Consider the following 14080-nt stretch of genomic DNA (forward strand, 5'->3'; position numbering starts at 1 on the left):
GACAGAAGGCTCGGCAAGAAGATGAATGCGTAAGAGTTGTGTCCAGTGTTTTTGTTTCTCTGTGATACAGAGAGACATGAAAGTTATGGAGACGGGAACAAATCTCAATACAGAGTGTCCTTTTTAGACTTTCAAGCACTGCAAGCCCAGGCCTTGGAAGATAATGTGGTCACCTCTCTAGACATGATATAAAGAAGGTGTACCAGCCCCCACTGCCCTAGGAAGTCAGAGCAGAATTGTAAATCATCAGTATGATGCCTAATATGATCAGAAGTTTGAAATAGTTCTGGTACAGCTGTAGAAGTATTAAGGCTGCTGTATGAGCCCCTTTAGAATACTGGATGTTGTACTTGCCATTTCTGCACAAAGAGACTTATTCAGGCTGGAACTGGTGCAGAAAAAAAAGTGAACTAGAAAAATAACTGCTGACTTAAGAAGTAGTGAATAAAAGAGCTTGGTTTGTTTAATGCAGTCAAAACGAAAACTTTCAGTGAAAAAGGGTACATGAGAAGGGCTTATTCCAGTGGAAGGAAAGAATGTTTTGATCTAAGCAACTGCTTTTACAAAAGCACTGTAAAACTGCCAAGAACATAATATGGTCACAAATAACTCTAGGTGAGAATTTGGTTTCTAAGGACTGTTTTGTAGTCTTAGGGCCACGAAGATGGTCAGGGGACTGGAGGACATGATATATAAGGAGAAGCTAAAAGAAATGGGTTTGTTCAATTTGATGAAGAGAAGGCTAAAGGAAGATCTTACTGATATCTACAGCTGTCTGTTATAATGAGAAAGAGTGGACACAAGCTGGAACATGGGAAATTTAGATTAGGTATAACGAAAATTATTTTTACCATGAGAGTGATCCAAGGCAGGAACAGATTGTCCAGAGAGGCCCCCTCTGTGGACATGTTCAGGATTTGACTGGACAAATCCCTAAGCAACTTGATCTAATTAGGTGTTGGACTAGATGACCTCTGGAGGTCCCTCCAATCTCAGCTATTCTGCATGATTTCATGATCTTAGCTACAGAGCAGGCTAAGCAGCACAGCAAGGCTCTTCCATTTAGGCAAGAAGCAGCATGCAGCTGGTTCAGGCACCTCTGCATGACATTGCAGACTGCAGTACAGACATGCAATAACAGCATGGCACACCCAAGTTAGCTTGTGTCTTCCTAGTCAGATACCGTTAATACTGAAGTTATGGGCCCGGCACTGAAGAATTAACCCAGGATCTGTGATAAACTCCAGCAGCTTTGCTGAAAACCCTGCTGGTGTGTCCTCACTGCCCATAGCAGCCCGTGAGTGAGATTTGCTCAGCTGTGAGCAGGCCCAGCTGTGCCGCAGTCGCATCTTGGCATCTGAACCCAGTAAACATCCGAGGCTGTGGCTCAACAGCCATGGTATGGGTACATGGAGTACTTTGCCTCCCGGGTGCAGGCTCTGCCCAGAGCCACAAGCAGTGGGTGTGTATGATGCTGCCTGCCTGCCCGTGCAGAGAGGCGTCCTCCCTCCCAGGGACCAGAGCCTGCCCTGGCTCCGGAGCAGCAGCACTTGGGCTCCAGGCTCTCCCTGGCATGGCCTTTTTGCCAGGTGCTGACCCTGAGGGGGACATACCTGCCTTGCTGCTGCGTGCTGGCTGTTTGTAACAGGCATGTCAGGACATGGCAGTTGCTCTGGGTCAACCCAAAGGCCACCCCAGAACAGTGTCTCCCTAGCAGCGGCTGAGAGATTCGCTGGTATCTGAGGCTGAAAAAGTACAGGAATTATGAGAACAGACAGATGTGCTGAGGTTTTCCCTGAACACTGCCCCATTCCCCAGGTGCTCCCAGCTCAGGCACATCCCAATCCTAATGCGTTTGTTATGTGTGGGGTCAGGAGTCTGCAGCTGGTTTTCCTCCCATGGATTTATGTGGCAGCTTTTTGAACGAATAGAAACATTCAGTAGTCACTCCATTGGTGGTGAGGAGCTGTGCAGATTAACTGTGAGTGGTTTGAAAAATCCCACCCTTCTGTCTTTGGCCACCTGCTAATTTCACTTGATGTCCCTACTTATTGTACAGGGAAATTCAGTCATCCATCCACTCCCTCTCGTTGTCCTCTCTTGATTTTACTGACCTTATCTTACATCTGCTGGCTCTCTCCTCTCCAGCTTGAAGGGCCCAAGGCTGACGGGGCATTTTCAAGTGCTGAAGGACATTTCAGAGGCCTGAAGGACACGCCAGATGACACTGAATGCTCTTTCCAGTGGGAGGGACCCCTGCAGGGTGCTTGAAAATACCTCTCATTCTGATTCATGTTTGTGTTGAAGAGATGAAAAAGTTGTCTGTCTCCCCAGTGTACATAAAGTGTATGATGTTCTCCTGAAAATGAACTCGCCTATACTGGGGGAACCCAGTGGAGCCCGATTTGGCAAGAAAATCTCTTGGCTCAGCAATTCCAATACAAACACATCTCTGAGGACCCCAGCTGAAGTGCCTATTTTTATGGTTATTGATATCACTGCTCTCAGGGGTCAGGTTTCAGAAGAAAGAATCTAATTTTTCGCTGACATTGTAAAATTTGAGGGGGAGGTTAGAGGTCTCTGGGGAGTAAGTGAAGCATTTGGCTCCACCAGCTGCACAGGGAATATGATCTAGGCCAAATATAAGAACTCAGGGATTTATACATTTGTTTTAGATGTTAGAAGTTCATTTAAAGTAGTGGTTCTCTTTACAGCCATACCTACATATGCCTATCCACACCATTTATGGTATTCTAACATTTCTCCTCTGGATTGGCCTTGCTGTTGCTGTGCAGAATCTGAAGCCTTCCTGGGAGGGAATCTCTGGGTGAATGTGTAGACGGACTAGTTTTTCCTCAGAGAACTATGGACACTGTTGACCATGACCATGTTCACCCTTTTTTTCTGTTTCATCATCCCAGTTCTCACGTAAGTATATGAAACAACATTCATAGCTCTCTCTTGTAAGAAAACAGGTTCCTGTGTGCCAGAGAGTAAATATTTTCCTCTCCCTATGTGATAAAATTGTTCCACAGAGAGAAATTTCTCCACTGCTGCTTTTGCACTGGGAGATGGACTCATTTCCTTCTTTGGCAGCAGAAGTGTGGCTGTGGAATCACAGAAAAAGAGTCTTTATATTCTGTTGGACTAACACGTACCTGTTCTTTGTGTAATACATCAGGAGGGAGGTCTCCTATGTGGCATCAGATTTCCATAGGGAACCAGGATCATCATGTGTTGGGCTCATGAGAAGTGTCTGCAGCAACATCTCTGTCCTCCGAGTCTTCAGTATCAGGGGTCTTAAGAGGCACTAACTCAGAAAAATTATGGAGGAAAATTTTATCCCCCATATCTGAATGTTATCATGGAAGATTTCACTTAGCAACATACTTCATGCTCAAATGAGTTCTGTCCTCCTGTTCAGCCAGGAATGCTACATCAGTGCCAGAGAAAACAGCATGTGCTCAGTGGTCACAGAAATATTGCAGAAAAGTGAGTTGTGTTATCAGGAACTTGACAATGTACCACAGGGACTGGAGAAGACCGGGCTGTTGTTGACAATGGCTTGCATTTAGCTCAGGGGAAGGTGCTGGGCTTCCATCAGTTCACTCTTGCTAAAGCAGCAGTTCCCTCATGTCCTCTGCTGAGATGTCCATGTGGCAGTCCTGCCAGCGGCAAAGGGCTTGTTAACATGCCCAGGAAACAATCCACACATGCAATGGCTACTTGGATTTTTTGGGAGCAGCCTGTGGCATTGCATCTACTAAACGGTGGATTATCTGCATAACAAGGAAGTTTGGCACCCAGGAGTTTGGCTTCCACATTATGCAAAGCATGCGGGCTGCTTCCAGCACAGGCCAGCCATGCAGTGCAGTAGGAGGGAGGCATGCACAGAGCAAGTAGTTCAGAGCCAGGACAGGGTGCAGACTGGATGCTGATACTAGCACAGATTTGTCTTCTCAGAAAGGAGAAGGGAAAGGGAAAGGAAAGGGTTTGACCTTAAAACTCAGAAGAGAAAATGCTGGAAAGATGTTTCTTGAATTGTGATTGTCAAATTGCAGATGACAAAAAAGAGCCTTTTTTAGGCTGTATACAGGTGCGCAAAAGAGTGTGTGTATGTGTGAGAGTGTGTGTATCTCTGTGGCAATGTACAGGGGTTCCCACACACACTTGAATTTTCTGTTGCCTTGAGCCAAATGCTGTGCCATCTCTCCTGCTGGGAAATGTCCCAAATGAACAAGGCTGGTTGGCCTATGGCAAAAGGCTTTTACCAATAGTCCTCTGAGGGCACATTGGTCTGGACACTTTAATCACAAATGTGCCATTCTGGTTGGTTCCTCTCCTTTTTATTTTGATCAATTTGCTTTCCATCAAGCTTTCTCCTTGTCAGCGCTGAGCAAGTAACATGTGGCTAATATAGAAAAGGAATAGTGAGGTTTGTGCCTTCCCAGCCAGATCAGCCAGAGGAACTTTGTAAATATGATCATCATTCACTTGTTATCTCAGACACTGCCAGAATATTTTGAGCAGCAAAAGCCCCTGCAGCCCTGCCAGCTGAAAGGGGTCAGCTGGCAGGCTGGCTGTCCAGTAGGGAAACACTCCTTTCCCCACCTCATAATGCTCAATACCTGACTGTTTTCCACCTTACCAGCAGTTTCCCTGATGGTTTTGTTCCAGAGGTGTTTCTTGTCAGGGAACAGGTCTGAATCTGGCAGTGTGACAGAGGCAAGACTGTCATGGTTCCAAGCCCAGGTCCAACCAAGTAGTGAGGCTGAGCATGTATTCCCAGAAGGCACATGCACACAGAGCACACTTATGCAACACATATGTACATATATACACAGCTGGCCACACAGATCAGCACGGGTGAACACACTCAGCACTCGCATAAATACAAACAGCACAAACGGCCTCATCCTGTTCCCCTCTGACAGTTCAGGATGAAGGTCAGGTAGTGGCAGTATAGATACACATACGTAAAAAGTGAACCTGCCAGTACATGGACATAGACACTCAGTGTGCCTAGTAGCTGTCCCTGGGTCCCAGTCTCCCCAGGCCACATGATGTGTTCCTCGTGGCTTGTAAAAAGGTAGCTCTGGAAATCCTTCCTGAAGAGGGATTGGACAGGTGTTAGATGTCTGATGGAATGGGAGGACTTTCCCTCTTCCCTTCAGGTAACCTGTGTTTAACTACCCGCTGCTGTTGTACAAAGCAATATTTTACTGCTTTGTTTATGGATATCATTTTTAGGGTGTGGTTCAATGTTTTCTCTTACACTTTTGGTAACAACCATTGCTTTTTTTTTCTCATGCAAAATACTGGCTTCCCCACCTCCTTTGAGTTACACCTTGTTGAAACCTGCAGAAACCTGCAGCCTGCGATTTCTCCAGAAGTGTTTTGTATGTGGGCCCCAGTGGCTCCAATTCTCTGACGACTGTATTTTTTTTGCAGTTGTCACCAGATCTGTCATTGTTCTGGGCATGCCTTTCTAGAGTGAACATAGGCGTGTTGTTGCTTAACTGTACTGCATGATGGGTCAGTTGCTGTCATTCATGTGGATAAAGCTCTTCCACATTGTTAAGCAAGGGCTAGATGACTGGATCATGCAAAGGAGCAAATGAATTGGGGTTGAATATTTCTTCCCTTGTGTTGGACTTGGCTTCAGTGTGTATATTCCTGATGGAGGTCAGTCCCATTCCTGCCATTTGGAGACAGGGTTGGTGCCTGATGTGTATTGGCATCTATCTTGTGCCTGATCCCAAGAATACTATGACATTACTCATTTCCTCAGTTCAGAAAAGGAATTGGACCACCTGGACCCTGCTCCATTCACACATCTGTGAGTTAGAAATCACAGCCTTTGGCCATGCCTGTATGGGTATCCCATGGGATTTTCTTTCCCAGGTCTTTTGTAATAGTGTTGTCTGCACTGTGCCCAACAAACTTTTCCTTGGTGTCAGAAGGTCATTTGGCACTGCAAGCCTATGCTGCTCTTCAATCCCGAGGCTGTACTAACTTATCTTTCATTTCTGCCTGGTTTCATTTCATAGAGAGTCTAATTCTCTATTCTTGTTTTATTTATATGTTTTCTGTTTTAATTCCTTTCTTAAGGTGCAATTCATTTTGATTTCTTACTGTAGCCCACATTTCTCAATGTGGACTCCATCCTTTTTCTTTTTCTTTTTCTTTTTCTTTTTCTTTTTCTTTTTCTTTTTCTTTTTCTTTTTCTTTTTCTTTTTCTTTTTCTTTTTCTTTTTCTTTTTCTTTTTCTTTTTCTTTTTCTTTTTCTTTTTCTTTTTCTTTTTCTTTTTCTTTTTCATTCTTTCTGGGCTACTTATACCTACATCCCTTCTGAGGTTGTTCTGCTGGGAACCCATTCCTGCCAATCTTTTGCATCAGGGTAGAGATCCCTGATAATGTTAGTAACATTGATCTGAAGATATTTGAGGCTGATCCACACTCAAGACTTTGCTTAATTCTGACAATGGTTGTGAGGTGCTTTGGTAGCAATATTGTTTAAGCAAATTCTTATCTCAAGCTTCTGCCCTCCTATGTAGAGAAATGCAGTTATTTCTGATACTGCACATGAACTGATCAAAGGAATGGACAAAGTTAAAAATAACTTTGCCAAAAAGAGGGTGCCTCTTCTACTTCGAATTTTCTTTTCAACTGAGCTGCCTACATTGAATCATATTGTTGCAGGCAAAGAGAAGGATCTTAGAGCTGGAATGAAAATAACAGTGGTGTGGGCAAATCTTTCTTATCTAAATTGAGGGATGAGCTACCATCAATGGACAATTCTTTTCCTTGAAAACCTTTTTTAATTTTTTTTAGGTCTAAACAGCCATAGCTCTGCACTGGAGCGGATCTGGCCTCAACCAGATAGTAACCTTATGTTTCTGCCACTAAATTTTTCCAGCAGAGGCATACTTCCAGAAAGCACTGACTAACAATGACCTTCTTCCACTGCTCTGATTTGCATGCCTGTCTTAGTGGTAGAAAAGTGAGAGAAGTAAGGGCTTCTTGAAAGCTGGTATGCCAGTACTGAAAAGCATGCAAGCTACAAGGCCAGCTTGTGTGGATTTAAAGTCTTACTGAGCCAGAGAAGTGCAATTTTGTCTTTACCACATCTAAAGGCACCTTCACAGTGACCCTCCAGCCAATATTACACTACACTGTGAACTGTTGCATATGCTGTTCTACCTTTGAGGTGATGAGATCACGTTGACAGCACCCCACCCAAATGCAGGTGACTATCAATACATGCGGTGTTAGAGCAGCAAGGCAGTCTTAGCATTGATTCAATGTGAGCATTGAGGCACCTTTTTGCACACACTTGCTGGCTTGAAAGGCATGACTTTATTCTACAAAAGCTGTGCTGGTACTTATGCAGTGTATTTTCTTTCTTCCTTTGTTAGCAGTATCTATTGATATAGAAATCACACATGCTGGGATATATTCTTGGATTCACTCCTGAGTCCCTCTTAAAGCCTGATGTTACATTTGCCATTTTTCTAGCATTGATTTAAGCACTGGTTATATGCCCCAGAAAATACATCAGTTTCTTCAGATTTTAATTCATTTAGCAATATTGGGTGAGTACCATCTATTCCTGGTGCATTGTTACTCTTCTATTTATTCCAAAACCTGTTGTATAAAAAAATCAGGCATATCCCAATTGCTCTGTAGTGAAAAATCAACTTTTCTGCAGAGGTCTTATTTTCTTCTGTGCTCTTTTTACATCGTGATCATCTGTTGGCCTTTTAAATGCTCCTGAAATCTTCACCACAACCAAAAAACTCCCATGGGGTTTCTGGTAATCTAGAGCTAGCTCCACAAGCTGCTTTCATTTAAAAATCATTTTTCTCTTAATCACATTGATGAAAATTATTCTTGGTGCACCACCTTTGCTATCACAGCAGAGCAGATGTCTCTGAATGATCAACGTAAGAACCAATATGTCTTCAGACAACCATTGCCAACCTTACTCACAGTAGCAATTTTACTCCCCCACTATGAACAATATTTTTTCTTCTTTGCACTTAGCTGCACCAGACATGAATCTTGTCACATAAAACTGTGTTTCAGAAAGAACTAAAACTATCAAGATCTCCAGAAAAAAACAAATAAAGTGGCCAGATCTTATAAATCTATGGATTATTCAGTACAACACTTTATTTGAGAAACATTCCCCATGGGATTTGCAGCTTGCAAGTGCTGTTGTTGGCCATGCTCTCAGTATGAGTAGGGCATGCTGGAGGGATCAGTGTGCCCTGAGGACCCCTGATGAACTGTCTGACAGGGAATGCCCAGCGTCTACCGCAGCAGCATTTCTGCTGCCCTCTGTGTAAAACGAGAGCTCCCAGGAATGTTAGCACCAAAGAAACAGAATTGCTGAAACACTGATCGTTCAGAGCAAGACGTCTCATCCCTACACTTCCCAACACTAAGATGCAGCTGGGTATTGGACTCTGGAGATGGTAGGACATACTTTGCTTATTAAAACCTCTCTTTCTCCTCTTGACTAATGAAATGCATGCTTTTAATATTCCTGCAGGAAGTGTCTAGTCCAAAGTCGTGTTGTTGTGCTATGCAGGTAAAAAAAATCTCATGAGCATGAGATAAGACTAGAGGTATTAATTGATTTTCGAGGAAAACAGATTGATGAACATAACTAGCAGAAACTTAAAAATATTCAGGGGGAGACATACAGAGTGGGTACAGGGCAATTTTGGCTCTTCATGACATTGGCCATGGCAAAGGTAAGCTACCGTTTCAGGGGCTAGAAGTTACTTGTGAAGACTGCCCTGTCCCATGTTCCAAGGCATGGAGGGACTGAAGATCCTTCTGTCTCCTAATTGTACTTTCTTGACTCTGCTCCAAGGTTAATTTTTGCAATGCATTTGTGGTATAGCTTAATGGTATAGAGAAGTCTGCCACATAGGTATGTACAACGTTTCACACTTACAATGTCTTTCAGAAGAGAGAGCAGAAAGAGAGCAACTGGGACTCCAGAGATAGCTCAGCACCACTTAACTGTGAAGTGGGGAAGAAGGTAAAAAATAACAGCTGGGCAGGTGCTGAATGAATGTAAAAATTGCATGGTTACTTAAACTCCCCCTATCTTTCCAGCAAGCATCAATGGAAGAGAACTGGATAGTGGGTCCTGGATGAGGATGTGACATTAAGAATGCCCTTTCCATCACTCACCAGAGCAGCTGAGGAGCTCCTATTACAGAGCAGGTGAGTGGGGTGAGAAGGCTGGATGATGTCTGGGTAGAACAGGCAAAAAGAGAGACAACAGGTGGTAGAAGGAGTTGAAGAAGGAGAAGGATTTGGAGCAAAGGGAAATCAGGGTTACTAGTATAGTGTAAGCTTGAGAAAGTGACTGCTCCCCCAGAAAAGGTCTGAGAACATGTTGCTCACAGATAACAGAGGTGCCATATTGTCAGCTGATTAATATGGTTTTGATACCTTGCTTTTGAATGCTGTGAATGGAAGGAATATGCATATCATCCTTTGTCTGAGCTGTGGCTGTACTCTTAGGTACTGTCACAAATTAATTATGATCCAAACACCAGTTTGAACACCCAGAACATCTCCTGACAACAGAGTAAGATGCATGCAGTTACATACAGAACTATTGTGGGTTATCTTGTATTGTCTTTTTCATGCCCATTTCCCCCTCACTTCCATGACGGTTCATCCACAATCTCTAATCACTCCTAGGAAAAACAGATTTTCTCTGTGTTCATCCTAAGTGTTTCCTTGTTTGATTTCAGTGGTTCCGTATTGCAATGTGGAAGCATGGACATAGTCCATCCTTCATTAAGGCCAGATTTTTGGCTACTCAAGGCAGGTGTCTTTCAGGATGAGACAAACATGAAAAAGTATTTTGGAATACTGTGATTTCACATACCAAGAAAGGAGGAAATTCTGAACATTTCCAAGAGCAGTTAAGGATGGGAAAACTTCCTGCCTAGCTTAAATTCTAATACTCTTTCCACTCACTAGTGTGGCTGCCGTGAAGATCATCACATTTAGGCTGTCTGTATCTAAAAACATTACCAGCTTGCAAAGTAGTAGTATGTCATGCAATGCCCAATGTGTAAACCCACTCTCTCAGCTTGCCCAGGAGTGTCCCACAGTCTACCTGCCCTCCCAGTTCCCACCAGTACCTCTTTCCCAAGGTGCACTTCCATTCAATGTTTTCAGCCATTTCTTTTGGTACCATCACTCACAAGGGCTTGGGGTGTGAGGAGGAACCAGACACAGCCTGCCTGCCTGCCCCTCCTGCAGTGCCAGGACAAAGCAGAGATTCAGAAAACAGATCTGTTTCCCAAGGTACTCTCTTACCCAGTGAGACAGGCATTGAGATACTAAGTCAATGGGCATGAAAAGGGTGGATGGGCAGAGGGTTCACAAGAGCAGTGTGAATTCCCCTTCCGGAGTGTAGGTACAGCTGTAGGAAAAAAGAAAAGTGGGAAACATGAACTGACCTGTGGAAGAAAGTTGATCATAACTGATGAAGGACTTGAATGCATTCTCTAGGATGAAAAGCAGTTCAGGATGTTCATTGCATGGGCTACAGGAGATGCAAGATCAAATCAATGGAGCTAGAGCATAAACCCCAGGATAGTGCTGCCGGTGAAGGTTGGGGAGAGTTGTTGGGAGTTTTTTGTACGAATGGCTGGCTTTTCTCTCCCCAAATCCTGAGCCTCTATTCTTAGGGCTTGGTATGCTTGTGATCTTGCTTCAATTCATGAAATCAAAGTGGTTACTTCTCCTGGTATGGAATGTTGGAAGTTGCATTTTTGTAAAGGTGATGCCATCCTTTTTCAGTGTGGATTCCAAGCAGCTTCCTGAAAAGATGCAGTGACAGATAATCTGCAGTTAAGGGGAAGGTATCATTTCACTGAGCAGTGGACAGGAAGGTAAAAACTATGACCTGGGATGTTAGGATAAGCAGATCTTGAAAGTGCATTGGAGTTAGCTGATTATCCTCCTCCTACCATCACAGCAAACCTGAGAGGATAACATCTGAGCAGTGTTTTAAATGAGATGAGGGTGATATAGAGGATACTTTTTCCACCACACACTGGAGCTCCAGTTACACAGAAGATGACTAGGGTGGAAAGACTGAGGAGTCAATGGGAGGAAAAAGATGTCTGGAAATGTCTGAGATGTTGGAGAGTGAAGCAGAAATAAGTGTTCAGAGTTCAATATTAGAAACGGCAAACAAAAAATTTATAGTGAGAAGACAAAAAAAAAGATGATGAGGTATGATTCATCTACAGTAGAAACTTAAAGATCTTCGTATGGAAGTATATCAGCTTCATTTTCACACCTGACCCTTTTGAGGATATAAATGAAAGTTATACAGACATTGCATCTCTTTTGACAAAACCTTCCTTATGAAAATCTCAAAAATCATAGAATTGTAGAACAACCCTGGTTGGAAGGGTCAAAAGACCAAAAGATCGTCTGGCTCAGCCTTCATGGGAAAGGGAGCCTAGGTGAGATTATCTAGCATCCTGTCCAGTCACATCGTGGAAACCTCCAGTGATGGGCACTCAACCTATTTGCCTGGGGAGGTCATTCCAGTGAATGATTGTTCTTACTGTAAGAATTTCTTTCTTACATCAAGATGAAACCTCTCCCTGTGTGACTTGCACCTGTCACCCCTTGTCCTCTCCATGTGGCTCCTTGTGAGGAGAGAGCCTCCGTCCTCTTTGTAGCACCCTTTAAGCACTGGCAAACTGTGATGAGGTCCCCTCCCTGAGCCATCTCTTCTCCAGGGAGAAAAGACCTAACTCCTTCAGTCTTTCCTCATAGGGCAGGTTCTGCAGTCCTTTGATCAACTTTATGGTCCTCTTTTGGACCCTCTTCAGTCTGTCTATGTCTTTCTTGAATTGTGGAGATAGAACTGGACACAGTACTCCATGTATGGCCTGACAAGTGCTGAGTAGAGTGGGATAATCACATCTCTAACAGTGCTAGTAATGCCTTTATGGATGCAGCCCGGAATCGGATTTGCCCTCGTTAAAATGTGAATTTCAATTCTTTGATAGCTCACACAGGGCTTCTGGTCTATTGGCTGGGATATAGTGCAGTTGCCCTGCAGGATACCCTTATGCCAATGCTGTGAACAGGTTGGAGCTGTGAGGAGAAGGACCATATACTTCATAGTTGTTTGCATGAAGGTCACATTCACACTAAATGTATCTCAAAGAGTTACCTGCTTATAAAATAGCATACATGCAGGGCTCCGTGTGCCCTTACTCTTTCAGCTCGCCCAGTAGCATCCCACAGTCTACCTGCCCTCCCAGTTCCCACCAGTACCTCTTTCCCAAGGTGCACTTCCATTCAATGTTTTCACCATTTCTTTTGGCACCATCGCTCACAAGGGCCTGGAGTGTGAGCAGGCACCAGACACAGCCTGCCTGTCTGCCCCTCCTGCAGTGCCAGGACAAAGCAGAGATTCAGAAAACAGATCTGTTTCCCAAGGTACTCTTTCACCCAGTGAGACAGGCATTGAGATACTAAGGCAATGGGCATGAAAAGGGTGGATGGGCAGAGGGTTCACAAGAGCAGCGTGAATTCCCCTGCCGGAGTGTAGGTACAGCTGTTACAGTCATTCCCAAACGAGTTCCCTGCATCCTTGTATTCTTTTTATCACCTCTCTGGCTGCTGAAACCACTGCACCTGGGAACAGCAGCTACCTGTACCATGACCCAACTACTTGAAGAAGGCTGATGTTGTAACTAGCAAATGCTCTCACAGATGATCAAAAGCAGCAGACTCGAAGTCCGATGTCAGGTACCAACAGCTAGATGATGTTCGTTTGATTGTTCCCTCCCCTCCTTCCTTCCTTCCCTCCTTCCTCTCCCTTTCTCACTTCTTGCCCTTTCACCATTTCTTTCTATCAATCTCTCTTCCCCCCTGCCCCCTTCTCTCCCTGTCCCTCTCCCTCTTTCCCTCTTTCCCTCTCCCTCTCCCTCTTTCCCTCTCCCTCTCCCTCGTCGTCTTCTTTCTTGCTTTCTCTCTTTCATTCCCTGTCCCTCTCCTTTTCTGTCATTGGGGAGGAATACAGTTTTTCGTCAAGGCAATGTTTCCTGGCTTGCAAGTGCTTGGAGAACAGCAATGATGAACATTATTATGACAAGTTATTAACAAGAAGTGTCGGAGAGTAATCATGTTTTTCTCCAAGATCAGTTACCTTTGCATCAGCACTTATCAGGTCACAAGCAGTCTGACTCCAGAAATAGTGTGTCAATGCAAAATGACTCCTGTCCCCCATCTAAGGCAGCAAACCACAAAGTGAGGAGAAATTAGTTTTCCTTACCCCTCCCATTAATGTTCCACTCTGATTCCAGGAAGTCTCCGATCATGCTTTCCGGGATGGCCGGTGGCAAGGCCAGGTCAGCCCAGTGCAATGTGTGGGACTTCTTTCCATTTCCCACACATGCAGTTTGAAGTAGATAATCAGACTGAGATGTTGTCATCTAAGGAAGCTGCAATATTACCTTTCATCAGTTGGGCAGTTAGGAACAAATTCTCAAGTCATAATTTCTTATTATGAGAGAAGAGCCCTAACATTTTCAAGTGCTTTAAGTGCATCATGATTCTTCCACAGTCAGGCCAGGTTATTCGTTTTGGGTGGTCATTGTAATATTGTCCAAGGGGAACAGGGATTTTAGGCATCAAAATATGGTCCCCAAAGTTGTTGTGGCATTTGTTAGTCAGTCAGCAGGTTTAAAAAAGTACCCATGGAGCTAGTACCCACACTTTTACTGAGCCACAGTCGCAATACACTGATTTGGGAATTAAGCTTTTGTGTTTGCTATCGTTTGTTTGTTTGTTTGTTTGTTCGTTTAAAGAAATATGTGCTTTAGTACAGACAAAATCCTTTTGCTTCCTTTCAAGGTGTGGAGACAAAGGTTTTGTCTGTAAAGAAAGAATCCCACCTGTTTCTTGGGAGCATACTGTGGGAAGGGAGAGATGAGATGGTGGTTTCCCTTCTTTGGTGCCCAGATACCGCTGGCATTGATGCAGCTTTCACAGCTTCACACATAAAGAT

This window comes from Calonectris borealis, chromosome 20 (assembly GCF_964195595.1).
Source record: "Calonectris borealis chromosome 20, bCalBor7.hap1.2, whole genome shotgun sequence".
Classification (NCBI taxonomy): Eukaryota; Metazoa; Chordata; class Aves; order Procellariiformes; family Procellariidae; genus Calonectris; species Calonectris borealis.